Source organism: Xylocopa sonorina, chromosome 12 (genome assembly GCF_050948175.1).
Source record: "Xylocopa sonorina isolate GNS202 chromosome 12, iyXylSono1_principal, whole genome shotgun sequence".
Taxonomy (NCBI): Eukaryota; Metazoa; Arthropoda; class Insecta; order Hymenoptera; family Apidae; genus Xylocopa; species Xylocopa sonorina.
Window position 1 is genome coordinate 7,641,438 of NC_135204.1, and position 14,908 is coordinate 7,656,345.

Genomic DNA, 14,908 nt, shown 5'->3' on the forward strand with positions numbered 1-14,908 from the left:
GATCAAATATACTTCCAACTCAAAATGATCCCGCGGGAGTAAAAAAAAAGAGACACGGATCGCTGGTCGCTGCAGGAGAGCAGTAGAAATTCGTGCGACTAAGATGATTACTTAATCTCGCGTCCTCCACTTTTATCGCTGTCTCATAATAAAATTCGCAGTGGAAATGTCTTTCAACTCTCTCGCGTACTCTCTGGCTCGTCGTCGGGCAGTGACATCTGCGCGAGCACGAGAAGCTCGAGCGCCATAGCGATCGACAGTCAGTAACGATAAGTAACGATAATCGACAGTCAGTGCGTCTGGTCGCGGTAAGCAAATTTTTATCGACCATCGTTCCGTGACGTCACGTACAAGCTGCGAACAGCCCGCCAGTTTGATGCGCCCCGAGGAACTCTTCGCACAGATTTAAGAGGTATAGTTAAACGATAAACAAAACGTTAACATCTCCACGATACTCTGTGGATCTTTTTTAAAAAACCTGTTGCGCTTATACATTCTCTCGATCGGGTATAACCTAGTTAATCGATGCGAACCGTAAAGTATTCGGAACAAGACGACATTCAAGCCGCTTAACATGCGTAGACGAGTTTATTTAATGGTATACACGAGAGTCGAACGATAATACGTAGAAAAGTGAACAAACGAGTAGGTTATATCGCTATTTATGGGAGGGGAATAGTCTCGAAAGGGAGCTCCGCAAGTATCGCGTTAAAGTATCACGTTTAATGTTTTTCCTCAGGCGAACAAAGTGCGAAGCGTCAGAATTTTAGGGCAGAGAAGGAAGCGTGCACGTGTGCAGGCGCGGGGAGAGGATCCTTTCATCGGGAGGAAGTGGATCTTTTTAGACGTTTTGGGCCGCGAAACCTGTCAGGGAAGTTTCAAGACGGCGATGCGGTGAGTTTATTCAAAAAAATAAATCGACGTAACGATGATTAGCGATTCGAGGAGGTTATAATTTCAAGTACGTATACGTATAAAAATGTGTAGAGACTTGACCATCCGCTTCTAAGCGGCAATTATTGCCCACCATTTTTACTTCGATATCGATATATTATAATTTTCTACGTCATAACCTACAAAATTTTATACCATAAAAGTTGAGTTTATTTTTGAAGAGAACGAAGTTATATATAGAACTTCGGTATATATATATATCATTTTATTCCTCTTTCATTTTTTATCATTTATTCTCCGTTTTTTTATCTCTATCTTATCGTTTTTATTTAATTTGTACTTTCGCGGGCTATAACGACTTATCGTCGTTAAACAACGTGATTGTACAATGTATTATCGCAGATTTGTTGCGAAATTATGGGATAACGAAATTGAGCCGGTAATGAAAATCGCTGGTTTCGTAGCGTCTTCATTTCGATTGAGAAATTGTCCTTTCGAAAAGCATCAATTGTGTACGGCAAAGGAACGATCTTCAATTTGCATCCGTCTTTAAATTCGTTCCTTCACCGGCCGGCTGTCAATCCCCTTGATTGCTGTAACTCTTTTCGTTGTCCGCGTCGTTGAGCAAACTGATCAACGATTGACGAAACCAATTTAGATCCGCGACTCGTCTCATTGTGTTTCGTTACTCGCATACATTGCGTTTTTTTTTTTTTTACCATGAAAGAACACGTCACTCGAGATCATTTCACATGCGACGCGAATAAAAAAGATATTTCGATAACAAATTATTTTTTTGTATGTCACTGGCGCCGCTCGAACGACTAAAATTAAAATAAAATAGCATAATCGTGGAGAAGTAACATTTGAACCTTGATTATTTTTAAGTTTCAGAAAATCTGACAACATTAATTGTCTTTATTGCAACTGAAAGTACGTGATGTTTAAATGTCCCTCTGGTTACGTGTTCATCTGGTACCAAAGTCCTTAAAACACTTTGCAGAGCTGAATACTAATAATGTCTCTTTGTCTCTGATGGCAATGGAGACGTTATTAGTAGGTGTCAAAAAAAGATTTAAACTACGGGGTGCTAGACCAGTCGTGAATGTTAATTGAAACGCACGATCGGAAGAAAAGGTTTCCGTGAGGCTGGTTAAACTTGTTTCATAATTCTGTTACAATGTCTTTCGAAGTTTCCGTTTCCTTGAATCCACGCCAGGTCCGGAAAATAATTTTCTTCTTTTATGAACTTACACAGACAAGAATTCGTGTTTACGTCAGGTTTACTTACATCATGCATTTTTATGTCCGCCTATTCTTTCTGTATATCCTATTACGATCCAATCATACCTGTATCACTTAGCTATTATCGTGGACCAGTGGTTCTCAAACTTTCGTTAACCACGACCCACTTTTAAGAGCACTCGCTGTAATATCATACATAACTTTTTTTCTTATGAAAATTAACTCTTAACTATTTTTGAATTTTTCAACGATTATCAAAATTTTCAAATTGAAAACTGCGTTAGTTCGAATCATTTCACGACTCACGCTTCGTGAAGCTTCGTTACAGACTACAGAGGCATTAATATAGAACAAGATCATTGTTCATCTAGTTCCATCGTTTATATTTACCTCGTTTAATTCAAGGTCAACGCACATGTAAAAAATTTCGCGGTTGAAGGTTATGCATTGCGTGCGTGATATAACAGTGATGTAATCAGAGGCAGGCAGTTGATTCAGGAGTGGAATTTTAAACCTTCTTAAGCGAAATACGAACATTCCTCTAGCCAGCACTGGCTCGTTAGACATCCACGCGATTTCGCTTCAAATCATTACAGTTTGTATTATACCCCCCGAGTTCGCATAATTTTACAGCAGCGCGAGTTATTCTGTTTCAAACTACTCTAATTCCACATTTTATTTCCGATCCACGCCAACCTGATCGTCTGGCGTCAAATTCGCTTCCTGTTCAGTTCTACGCTACTAAAACCTGCGTTCCTTCCTGCGAAACTGCGTTACACCATCCCAATTTATGTAGCTATTCTCAAAACCATCCCAAATCACCCATCGTTCCCCTCCAATTCGTACCTTCTCGACTTTTTACGTTTCTCTCGCTTTTCACTCGTAATTCCCCCTTAACCAGGCTCGAGTCACGTACCATTCGCGGTCTAACCCAGCCCAATACCCATCACGACGCACGGACAATGCGGGTGCCTTTACTTACTCAGGCTGAATTACCATTTCTTCCAATCCTCTCCCCCGTTCCCCCCGCATTCTCGAGTCGCGCGACCCCGTCGACTGTTAATCCGTCAATGCATAAAATGCAACCTCCGTCCGCGCCTTATCATCGGATCGTCGAAAGGAAACGGCGTCAACCTCGTTCCCGTGCATTATTACCTGGCGCACGTTGCCCACCGGCGATTCAACCGCGCTCACGGTTATCGCGTTTATCCTTGTCAATTATTCCGCGTGTGTACGCGATGAAGACGGATGTCCTTTAACTTATGGATAAACCGGCGAGGGACGTTCCACCGGCGTGAGCCATCCTCCTCCGTCAGCGGTGCCCCGCGTGGAACGGCCAATGGTACGTCACTGCGATGCAGGCACCCGTTAAATTATAATTCGAATTATGGCCCGTCTCGCCAGGCGAATATCAATCGAGCAAGACGCCTCGTGCCTCCTGTTTCCTGTTCTTCATCCTTGTTCATCTCTCGCACGGTTTCTTTTTTTCGTCTTCCGGTTCTCCTCATCTTCCACACCGTTTCCTCGTCGCTTTTTAAATTAAGCGTTTAAACGAGGTAATATATGGTGGCGCGTTTGCGAAACGGCTGTCACGCGAGCCGAGGTGGCTCGGACGTTGTCGAGAAAAATCCTTCACACGATTTCGAGCTACTTGAATTAATGGCCGTTCGTAATTAGGCTCCTCGAATGGCCTGCCGCCAACCGTTCGCAGAAACTCGCCTTGAACGGAATGCTACGGCGAATCTGGTGATTTGTATTCGAAAATGGGCATTGTTTGCGCGATCATCCGAAATTATCGCAGGAATGTCTCTTAGTTTTCGAATACCCTAGGTGCCTGCACGTATGATGCATAAGGGAGGAATTTTAATCTGTTAACTGAATCTATAGAAAATTGATGAAACTAAATAGAAGTGAAGTGCCGTGGTATTTGAGTTTTAAAAAATTACAGAAATAGGGTCAATGACTCTGATCAGCGAACACTTGTGAAGTATTCAAATTGGAATTTCCATCTTTGGAATGCTATGCAAATGAAAACTTACATCGTTTACATTCTCTCTATTGATAGAGCTCTTTACAAGGAGCTTCGCGAACGACCGCAAACGCAACTATTTCCGAGTGAAAGGAAGAAGAAGAAAGGAACCAAGTTTTTTAAAGGCATCCAGAAAAGTGCATCGCATTTATCGTCTCACGCGCATCGAGCGGAACAGAATTAATCATCGGAATTAATTTGCATAACCTCAGGGTCGCGGATGGCGCGCGTTCATCCGGCACAGCCGATGAAAGTGGCGGAAGTCACGGCTGCGAGCGTCGGTGGACGGTCTTATTTCTTTTTTTTATCCTTTCCGCGAGTTTCCGCGGTAGGAAACGCTCGATGCGGTTCCACGATCGATCGAGGATGCTCTCTGCCAGTGTCTCGCGAAAGCGTGAAGCTAAAGCCAGTTAAATGTCATTAAGATGGCTGGTCGATTCGCGTCACGACTCGTCCTCGATCGGTATGCGAGCGTCGAAGATCTGTTCGCTCGATCCCCCGACATTGAAACGGGCTGTACGCTGAAAACGAATCTGTTCGCCTCTGTTCTGTCTTCATCGTCTCAAATGAGAACCATCAGATTCGCATCAAAATTGCAGGGACCATTTCGCTCGAAAAACGAATTCGAAATTCACTCGAGAGGATCAAAAGCAACGTGAATGGCATCTAGCTGCGAATTTATTACCATTCGAGCGAGTAATTCGATCGAACGAAGGCTTTGATTGAAAAATGACGAGGTTTAAGGAAGTTCTTGGATACAAGCGGATGTTCACAGCCTTGATAGGGCATTGCCCCAACATCTCGCGGAGGCAGGGACGAGAGACGTTGGATGGAGGGCTCGATGGATCTCCAGGAGTCATTCTTTAATAAAAGGCTGAACGCTGCTTAGAAAGTGGAGAAAAATATCGTTTAGAATGTGGCGTGAACGTAGCACGGTTGGACCTATCGAAATTTTCATCAAGACTCGCTGGCCTGGGGCTGATCGTGTCTGTCCCAGACAATTCGCGCCTGTCTCGCAGCTGGAGGATAACAAAAAGATCCTTGCAACGATAACACATGGAACACGTGTGACGTAACGGTGAATAGCGTTACGTTGTTTTAATTGAAAGTGAAGCTTTTTGTTTCACCTTTTTCGCGGTGGAGGGACTCGCATATTTTCCTGCATTTAAAAGTATCAAAGCATTTTTGTGAGCTGCTGTCATAGGCACGTAACACGAATTATCACCGTCAAATTACTCACGCCTGACAATACTATCTATTCGTCCATTTTTCTCGAATACTTAAAAAAACTGAAAAAGGATTGTAAAATAGATGTATCGTCATGAATCATTGTTACGAGTACGCCATTTTGGTAGCATAAGGAAAGACTGCTTATCGCAGTCTTCGTAGTTCGTTATCAGTCCATACCAAACACAAAACCGCGCCGTTTCTTTGGAAATATCAAATCCGTTCCGAGCTTGCGTTTCGGGATAGCCTTTACGGATAACCAGACGCATGGCTGAAAGGGTTATCTTTCTATTCCGTTATCTCGCCACCCAGACGCGATGGCACGAGCAAACATGGAACGAAGGCGGGGAAGAAAGTCTAAAAATATTAGAAGGGAGATGCCTGCCACGGAGATGGACGGCCAGGAAGCGTAGAACCGATGCGCGCCACGTTGCTTTCTCTTAAAGGCCTTTCCTCGCCGCGTGAAAGCGACGACTGCCCTTAGGATTCCTTTCTCGTCGCTCTCCGTTTCGACTATCGATTTCTACGATGCGCGCGATAACGAAAGACAATTAGAAATATTCATTTCCATCTCAAATTGGCGGATTAGTGGGTCACGCGTGAAATAATAACTGAAAATCGCTATGGTAATAGGAGAGAATTAATCGCAATGGATATGTACATCTATAGGTACATCTGTAGGTACACGGAGTATTCCAATGAACCAACTCGCTCCTAAAAAGGCTATTCTCCCGTAAAAGGTGGTCCAATCGTTTACGTCGCAGGTGTTTCATCGCGCGAATGAGGCGACAGAAAGACAAATCGCCTCGTAGACCGTTTAACCTCATCTCTCGCCATTTTTTTGTCCCCCATCGCCAATCGATTCGATCGAGCGATTCACCTCGTTCACCAATCCGGGGGCTCTAAGCCGTTCAACGACGCTCGATCGTCGCTCTAATCGTTCCAAGTGATGCGCGACGAATATTTGATTAATGGAACAATTTAGTCATTATCACCACCGATTACGGCTGTCACGGCACACTTCTCAGCTGGCTTCCCACCGATTCGAGAAACGAAACGACCGTCTCTCGTATGGTGATTTCACCTCGATCGTGAAAATCGCCATAAAATGGCAGAAAAACCCCAACAGATATGCCCGTGCATGGCCATTAAGCGGCTGGTCGGGCTCGCTCGTAACACGCGAAACCAGCCTTAAGCGCCGCGACAATCGGTTACGAAATTGGAAGATGAGTAAGATTGTTCTGCAGAACTCCTAAACGGCGTTACACGGCGAATATCAGGACGAATTGCGTAATCTGATCGTTAACAGATGCTCCGCGACGATCCTATGAGAAATCGCGTTGTCCAGTGTGCCAACGGGCACGTTCGCGATTCGTGATTCGACTGGAGAACGCGACGAGACGCGTCCTAGACATCGTTCGCGCCTTTTTTTTCCTGTGATCAGGCGTGGTCAATTCTGAGTTACCTTTGCATCGTCTTACAACCCCTTTCGACCATCCCTTGGCGCTCAGTTCTCGTTCAATTCTCGCGTTTCGCATCGACTAGTCCTAGGTTCTAAGACAGGAAGCGCAGTGTTATCTATGCGTGGCCGCAATTACCGGTTCTAGCGGGCAGGATTTCGCGCGGACCCACCACGTTTCCATAGTTTTTCAGTCCCCCGTCGTACGGTACACCGCATTAAAACCAAAAACGTCACCGACGATCGCCGCATCCTCCCCGAGACCAACGCCAAGTCGAATCGCGGGTAACGGAACCGCGATACCATTTTACCAGAAAACGAGTAGAACGTCCGCGGACGTTTTTGCGTGCCCAGCGATGGATTATTAGCCGGCTATTTCCACCGGCGCACCGTCGACGGATCACGCGAGACGCCGTTCGTTTCTGCGTTATCTAATATTCGTGGCAGCAGGCGATACGTGTTAACGAGCACGGCTATCGGGAACCGTTAGGAAACTCGTAGCCACTTTTTTTTTCCTTCTTTCCGATATTGGCGAACGCGGATGTCGACCATGAAAATTGCCTCTGATCCGCGCGGACGAACGCGATGGAAGAGGATCGAAACGGTCGTTGGAGGGAGTCGTGGCGTTAACTGCGACGGGATGCTCGTCGCTGGGTTCGCAGATCGGATTTTTACTTCCTAGGCGAGATTCGAAACGTTCTTTCGCGATGCTTTTTCTAACTCCACGACGTGTATCCGTAGCTGTGAATTACGAACTTCTTTTTTTGGTCCTGGCGAGCCGTATTGAAGATCCTTCTTCTTCCGCAGCGAGATAGTAAGCTATTACGTAAGCGTATCCCCAGAAGCACGTATCGTGGTAACATGATCCCATGTTCGCGCGTTTTAACGTTTCTTTACACGGTTCTGTTATACGAGCGTTACTTTCGTCCTTTTATCAAGCAGAATGTTGGTCCATAACTATGAATTGCGCAATACTTTTTATCGTACGATTCATTTAGTCTAGATGTCTTTGTTTTATTCTTCTCTTTTGTAACGAGCAATAAGTAGCGGTAAATGTAGCAGGTTTTTCGATTCGCGCCAGATAAAGATTAAGAAAGAGTTCGAGGAATTAAAAAGATCAACGATCTCTATGGAGACACTGGGTTGTAGCGAATTTTTGTGGTTTACAAGTGAAAATATCATAGCGGACGAACAGGAAAGTATGGTACACGGAGGGTCGTGGTGAAAGAGAAAGGCTATGGGAAAGGATGTGTAGCAGAACGAGCGGCAGTCGGCGTCTCTTCGCTGTGCATCAGCATAGTGACCTTTCGTCGTTACGAAACGCTTTAATACATCAGGTTAGATCCAAGACCGGCATCGGTGGAAGCCAATTCTGTTATGTCGGTTGCTTGTGAAACACGCGTGCCTCTCTTCGCAATTTACCTCGTAATTACTTAAATTTCGATGTCTTCGCCGTGTTACGCTTCGTTTTACCCCGTTTCGATGCATACAAGCGCGTGTTCTTGCGAAACTCGAATTTCGATGCTCGACATATTCATGATTATTACCACGTCATTTAACTCCTTATGAGATTCATTTTTTCTCTTAAATATACTAAATGTATATAAAGTTGGATATATTTTTTTATATCAGATTCGTGTCTGTACTTCTGAACCAACGATCATCGTTTTATCCAACTCTCGAAGGACATTGCCCTTCGGTTCGATAGTTCAAATCGTCGATTCATCATCCCAGTGATGACTGGCTATTTTCAATCAACGTCAACGACACCGGTCGATCGCATCTGGCTGGTAAATCTCGATTCTGCGGTGAAAACACAGGAGTCAATGTCTTCACGCCGCGTAGGACGATTGGCCAAGGGTACATTTCCATTTTGATGGCCGTTTAGTGCAGCTGGAACAACCATGCGTGTACCATGCGGGACCCGTTAGATCGTTACGTAAACGAGATCGTTCCGGACGGTCGAGACTCTCTCCAGAGAGTTGGACGGAATTCTGAAACAGAGCTCCGACTTTGTGGTGAACTTAACAAGATCTGGAAGGATCGTGCGAGTAAAAAGGAATCTCTCCAGAATTGAAATTCGATTCCTTTTCCTTTTCTTCAGTTATTCCATCAGCAAGTTCCTCAGTTCAGCGAGATATCGTTCGATCTTCTATGGTCCATCGAGTTCATCCAAGTCTCCACCTTTGCAGAGCGAAATTTTTCTATTCTACTTTCAGTTTCGACCTTGCCCTCATAATGCAATACTTACGACTTAAATTTACGATCCTTAAAGGTCTCTAAAATCAATTTTGCCGCTATTTCAAGTATTCGTATATTTCCAAGGTTTACGGTTTTATAAGTGGTTCTTAAAATCAATGATGAGTCCACGAGACGTCTAAAAAACGAATTAATTCAGCAATTTGCAACGGGATCCTCGGCTCGACCGTGTCGCTTCGTAAACAACTGGCAGAACCGTGGCCCACGCGTGTATAGCGTTTGATACCACTAATTCCCTGCAATTCGATGCCCCTAATTCGTATTCTGCGCATCGTCGGCCCAAAAGCGACACGGCCGACATTAGCATTACTATACGAAGGTATTTCACGCTCACCTTCTCCGCTGGTCACGTGCCTGGATCCGTCCAATCTATTTATAGCAAACAAAAACACCGTTATTAACATTCGAATCGATGCTACGTGCCCAGCCGACCAGCGATTAACGAAATGCCAGTCGCTAATCGATTACGTAATATCAACTCTACCCTGTTGCACCGAATATTCGCACCTATCTCCGATCGTGTCGCGGATAACGACAATGGTTTAATCCTTGGACGGAGGCTGCTGGCAAAAATAGCTCGAAGATGAATGGAGAAAGCCACCGCTTTCTACGCTCGATCCTCTCTGAACATCTGCAACGAGGCTAGAATTATTGCTCGCGGATCAACTGGATTGCGCATACCACGCGCATTACCTATTCAACGATAAATCGCTCGTTTCGTTGCCCTTTCGACGATACGTTTACGAATTTTACAGCGGTGTCGCAATAAATTCCACGCGCGCGCACAGGACGATTCGAAGACGTCTCAATCGTACAAGTCCCGATGTTTCTCAGCAGGAAGAGGCATAAAAGTGTCAAGACGTACGTAGAGGTTAGAAACGCGCGAATGAGGTTAGGTACGAGAGCGAACAGCAGTGGGGAGAGCGGCCTTGAGAGGCCATAATATTTATTCTGCTTACCCGCGGACTTAAAGAATCCGCGTTGCCGTGTGTCTGCGGAACGTGACTAACGAAGATGTTGGTAAAAGTCTAGGTTTAGAAGCAGTCGACCGCCGCACAGGATGGCTGGAGTGGAAGTAGACTCATTGGTAAAAGGTTAACCGGTAAAAGTTTCCACGGTAAAGGTTGTCCGCTTTTCCCGTGACGAACGTTTTCCAATTTCTGTGTCGATCGTTCGCGATGCAAATCGCTCCGAGCAACAATCGCAGGCATCGAATGACGAGCAGGCAGGATTCTATGGAATTTCGACACGAGCTCGGGGCTTATAAATGTTTAAAACAGCGTGGCGCGTCGCGCAGCGTTCCGCAGGCTCGTTTTTACAGAAAATCGCTGCGAGGCGCCTGGCTCTTCATCGGCCCATGAAATTAACGGGTAGCTTTAAACAAGCAGCCAACAGCCTGGAAAACCCATCGTTCCGGCGCCCCTAACGAGCGGAATTTTCTATCCACTACAAACGGTTGCGGTCGGTTACCTGGACGTTGTTTAAACATTTGAAACAATCGAGGGGAATTTGTCATGGTCGACTTACGGCCCATCGATGTCCCCCAGCGCTCGTTCCAAAATGTTACCGTTCGGTTCGGATTACCGCTGATGCCTGACCATGACGAGACATAAACTCGCCGGAGGGTTACGTCCATCGACAATATTGACGCTATCCATGACGGACAGAATCGACATCGATGCATAATTTTGTTCCGATTCGAGCATAAATTACGCAACTTCGTTTGGTGGGTTCGATTAATTGGAGAATTCGGTTCGTCTCGATTTCATCACGTTTCTCTGATATTATTTGGGTCGTGTAGGTACAAAAAAGTGTCGCAATTCCGTTCGAGTAAAAGGGAGTTTTCGATGGTTCGAGATTGGACTCCATTTTGTCCGACTTGCATAATTTCGTGGTTTTCGAAATTATACGAACGACAGTCATAACTGTCCTGATATTTCTTCTCCTCTCGTCAGGTTTCTAAGCTGTAAAATTTTTTAATACGAGAATGTCGACATCGCTGGATAGAAACTCGTGCATCCTCCGTGCGACTGAGCGTATTCAACTGTAGCCGGGAATCGAGGTGAATTACCTCAGAAACCGAGCGCGATCGTTCTCAAGGCGAGTGTAACACGGAATAAAATGCCCGGCCGAGCGGACGGAAGCCGTTGAAACGAGCGGCGTGGCAGGAAATCGTGGCTAACGAAGGTAACGCGCGCCAAGGTCGTTCTACGTCCGAGAGCCGCTTTTCGGAATGGTACACGGATAGAAAGGATCTCGTGGAAAGTTGGTCTCTCTGTTCGCTCGAAGCGATCTGCCATTCGATGACGTCGCACGCCATTTTGCTGGATGCTAGTCAAAACTGTTGATATTTCGCGAGCAAGAGTCTAAACACCTGTAATCGTATAATTACACCGATAACTTTCTAGTCGAAAGCCTTTTTGCAAATACAGGAAACCACTGATTAACACTTTTTATTGGCCGACAAGTTTAGTGGCCCGTGTATTTACCAGGCGTAAATTTCTGCTGTCTGATCTACTTGCACGATCGTCTGAAGTATCCTCGTATCTTGTCATCGTTGCGTATCAGACTTTCCTCTAAAGTCTACAAATAACCAATAATAGCTGTCTGAATTTATGCCAGCTACGTTTCGATCTATCCTCGCAAACAGGTTGCCATTATGCATAATTCAGCACGATTTCCGGTTTTTCACGAGAAACAAATATCCGTTTGACGTAACAAGAATGCGTTGGAACTAAACAAAATTCGAAAGCTACGTAGGTAAGGTTTATGGTGTCCATTAGACGAAGAACCTGAAGGGAAATTTGATGATTAAAATCGTGGAAAGTGATTCAAAGTAAACTCGTGACCGTTTTACCAGGAATAATCAGGTTCCCTTCGAACAACCGCTAATCAGCCTGGAAGCAAATGGCCTGTAAATACGTTCTGTCCATTTCGAGTGAACGGCTCGTCGTTATAGGGAGCCATTGGGTAAATTACGTTATAATAAGCTTCCAGAGGAAATTAGAGGACGTTCGAGGGCATTTGGCGAGTTCTAATGACGTTTTCAGCTATGCTTAACGATGCCCACTGTCGTACGAAGAAGATTGGTAATTTGGTTGAGTACTTGACGCCAATTTCGAGCATTTCAGCGTATGAGATGCTAGAGATATGAGATGCAAGCGAAGCTTCACTTCGATATGTCTACAATTTCTATAAAATGACATAAAGGCAACCTATAGTTAAAGAATCGAAGGTGGATTAGGTTTAGAGAAGCTTTCAAAGCCATTGTAAAGCGATGACAGTGACTAGAGCACGCTTTTGTAAACTTTTCATTCATATCGCTGAGATCTTCCTCGCAGAGTTGCAAATATACTGAGAACACACAAGGTAGTTCCAATGCAAACATAGAAAAATACTTTCCAGCAAAGAACTATCTAATTCTCGTTCGACGCTCGCTAATTTAATACCTCGCCTCGAAACTATTCAGTAAACATTCATTAGTGTCCGCGTCGAAACAAATATCGATCTCGTAACTCTCGCAGAAAGAAGATCCACGTGTGGCGAATGGCAAACCAGCGGGCCTTTCAAAAAATGCTCCATCTTCACCCGTGAAAGCGCACGATGAGAAACGATCGTCGCATTCACTCTGTGCACCGTGTTCCAGTCTCTCGACGGGAGCGTACGCTTGTCTCCTCTCGTCGCTAAACAAAACCAAGATGGCAATTTACGTAAAGGAGCCTCTGGAAAGAAGCGACTTTCGCTTTGCGCAATCGTTCGATCGAGAAAATGCGATTGCCTCAGCTGTCTCCTCGCGAAATTGATTTTCTTCTTGGGAAACAGCTGTTTTTTCGGATGTTTCTGGCTCATTTGCTTATTGCAGAATTGGACGAGGAAGTTAAAAATTGTAGACGCGATCATAATTGAATTTCTTCTCGAGTTGTCCACTTTTGTATCAAATAAAAAGTCCTCGTTTCCTCCGTCGAAGATCTAATTTACCAAAGCTGTATTATAAACAGTCTTTTAAACTAGGTTGCAGTTAGGAGCTAGTTCAGAGAACCTAATTTACGTTTCTTCTATAATTTAATCCTCCTTGACAAGTGTTAATTAAGCGTCAGACTTAGAACACTTTGCGATAGGCATGCACTCCAGTTTCTAAACGAGAATACGAACGGTTGCCTTAGGGAACGATCGGAAACTCTCCAATTCTTTCTCTAGTTATAATCATCGAAACACATAGAAGTGTAGAAATTTTGAAATTTCTATCCTTTCACGAGGATATGCCACGTTGGTTAGCCTCGTTCAATCGGATCGTTCAAATTGGCCGTGACACCTCTGCGTCTCCAGAGACGACAACAGATCTAACAAGATAATTGCATCACCCTATATGCGAGCCGTTACCAAGTCATTTAAGATCATTGAGCCTCCTCTAGTCGCAGTGGTTCGTGGCGTGTATTGACTTCTTAGAAGATCTTTAAATCATCGTTGCTCTAGATTTAACTCGCTTCCTCTTCTCGTTCTTTTGCCAGCATTTTTCTCGTCTAACTAAAATATACGAACTCGCGTGCACATCCGCAGTCGACTCGTTACGCTGCGAAGGGGTTAATATCGTGTAAACGTTATCGAACGCGAGTCGTACGGGCGGCAATTTCTCCCGCGAGCTCTATTAATTCCGTTTCACGCTCGGTTCGTGACTCGTTTATTATTTATATGGATGCCTGGCCCGCGATAATATGCAAATTCGACGTTGACGTTTGTTCTCCGCCGAGTTAAGCGGACCGATACACGGCGCAGATCGCGCTGCTCGAAGATTTATGCGCGACGGCTGGCTGCAGCCGACCGGAAGTCAGCGCGAAGCCATCGACTCGCTGCTCTGGACGCGCAACTTTTGCTGGCAAAAAGTTCGAAGCTTATTAATCGTCGACGCAAAAAGAAACGCAACAGACTGGCAGAAAAAAGTAGAAAAAAAAACCAATGAAAAAAGTGGAAGAAATTAAACAAAGGATATAATTGCGATTCGTTCGTCTGAAATGTTCTCGTGACTGTACGTTACTTTCGTACGAAATATAGTTGTACAATTAGTACAATTATCCCGTCTGGGCGATAATGGCGGACACCCGTCCCCGCGAAAGTGTTGCTCGTCCGCTTGGCGCGCTCTGAATCGAATCGGAGAAGGTCCTCCCGGCTCGAAACGAAAGCGAACCAATTTCTAATCGACCGCACGTTCCGGCCTGCACTCTCGGAGAAGCTGAAACGCATCTCGCCATCACGGGTTCATGGATCGTGCGACGGACGAAAGAAAGGAAGAGGCGAGCAGGGAAGTGGTAACCGTGGACGCTTGCGCAACGGCCCTAAGAATCGTACATTAAGAAGCATATTGTGCAGAGTGCGCTTGAGGGAACAGTGCGAGCTTTTGAAGGATCATTCTACGTGGAGAAACGCATCGAAAATGAAGAGAAGCATTTTTTTGTTGGAAGCTTCTTCCTCGAGATAAACGAGTTCAAAGATTTTGTCAGACGTATTAAGAGTACTTTTATGAAAGCATTTCTGCAGCTATTTTAGATCGCTCGCTGACTCTCCTACTCGAGCCTGGCTTTCCTCGTTTCCTGTTCCTAAATTCAATTAATCTACGCTTTATTGCGAGCCATGTTCTGCACGCTTCACATGTGGGTGGATCTGTTTTTCCACCACGTGATTACGAGTTATTTTTATGCGGCTCATTCCGGGTCTCGCCTCTAACCGTGCACGTTCTTTCTATCCAACGACTTCTACGATCACCTCGTATTCAGACATTAACGCTACCAGCCGGATAAATG

The 14,908-nt window shown here is 45.0% G+C and overlaps 1 protein-coding gene across 1 annotated transcript in view; it reads left to right on the forward strand.

Moving 5' to 3' along the window:
* Nucleotides 1-547: 547 nt before the first annotated feature.
* The window catches only part of LOC143429849 (uncharacterized), a 31,169-nt gene continuing 16,808 nt past the window's right edge, over nucleotides 548-14,908 (forward strand). The window contains exons 1-2 of the mRNA XM_076905663.1: nucleotides 548-645; nucleotides 740-894. The gene's annotated coding sequence lies outside the window, so the exon portion shown is untranslated. The remainder of the gene's footprint in view (nucleotides 646-739; nucleotides 895-14,908) is intronic.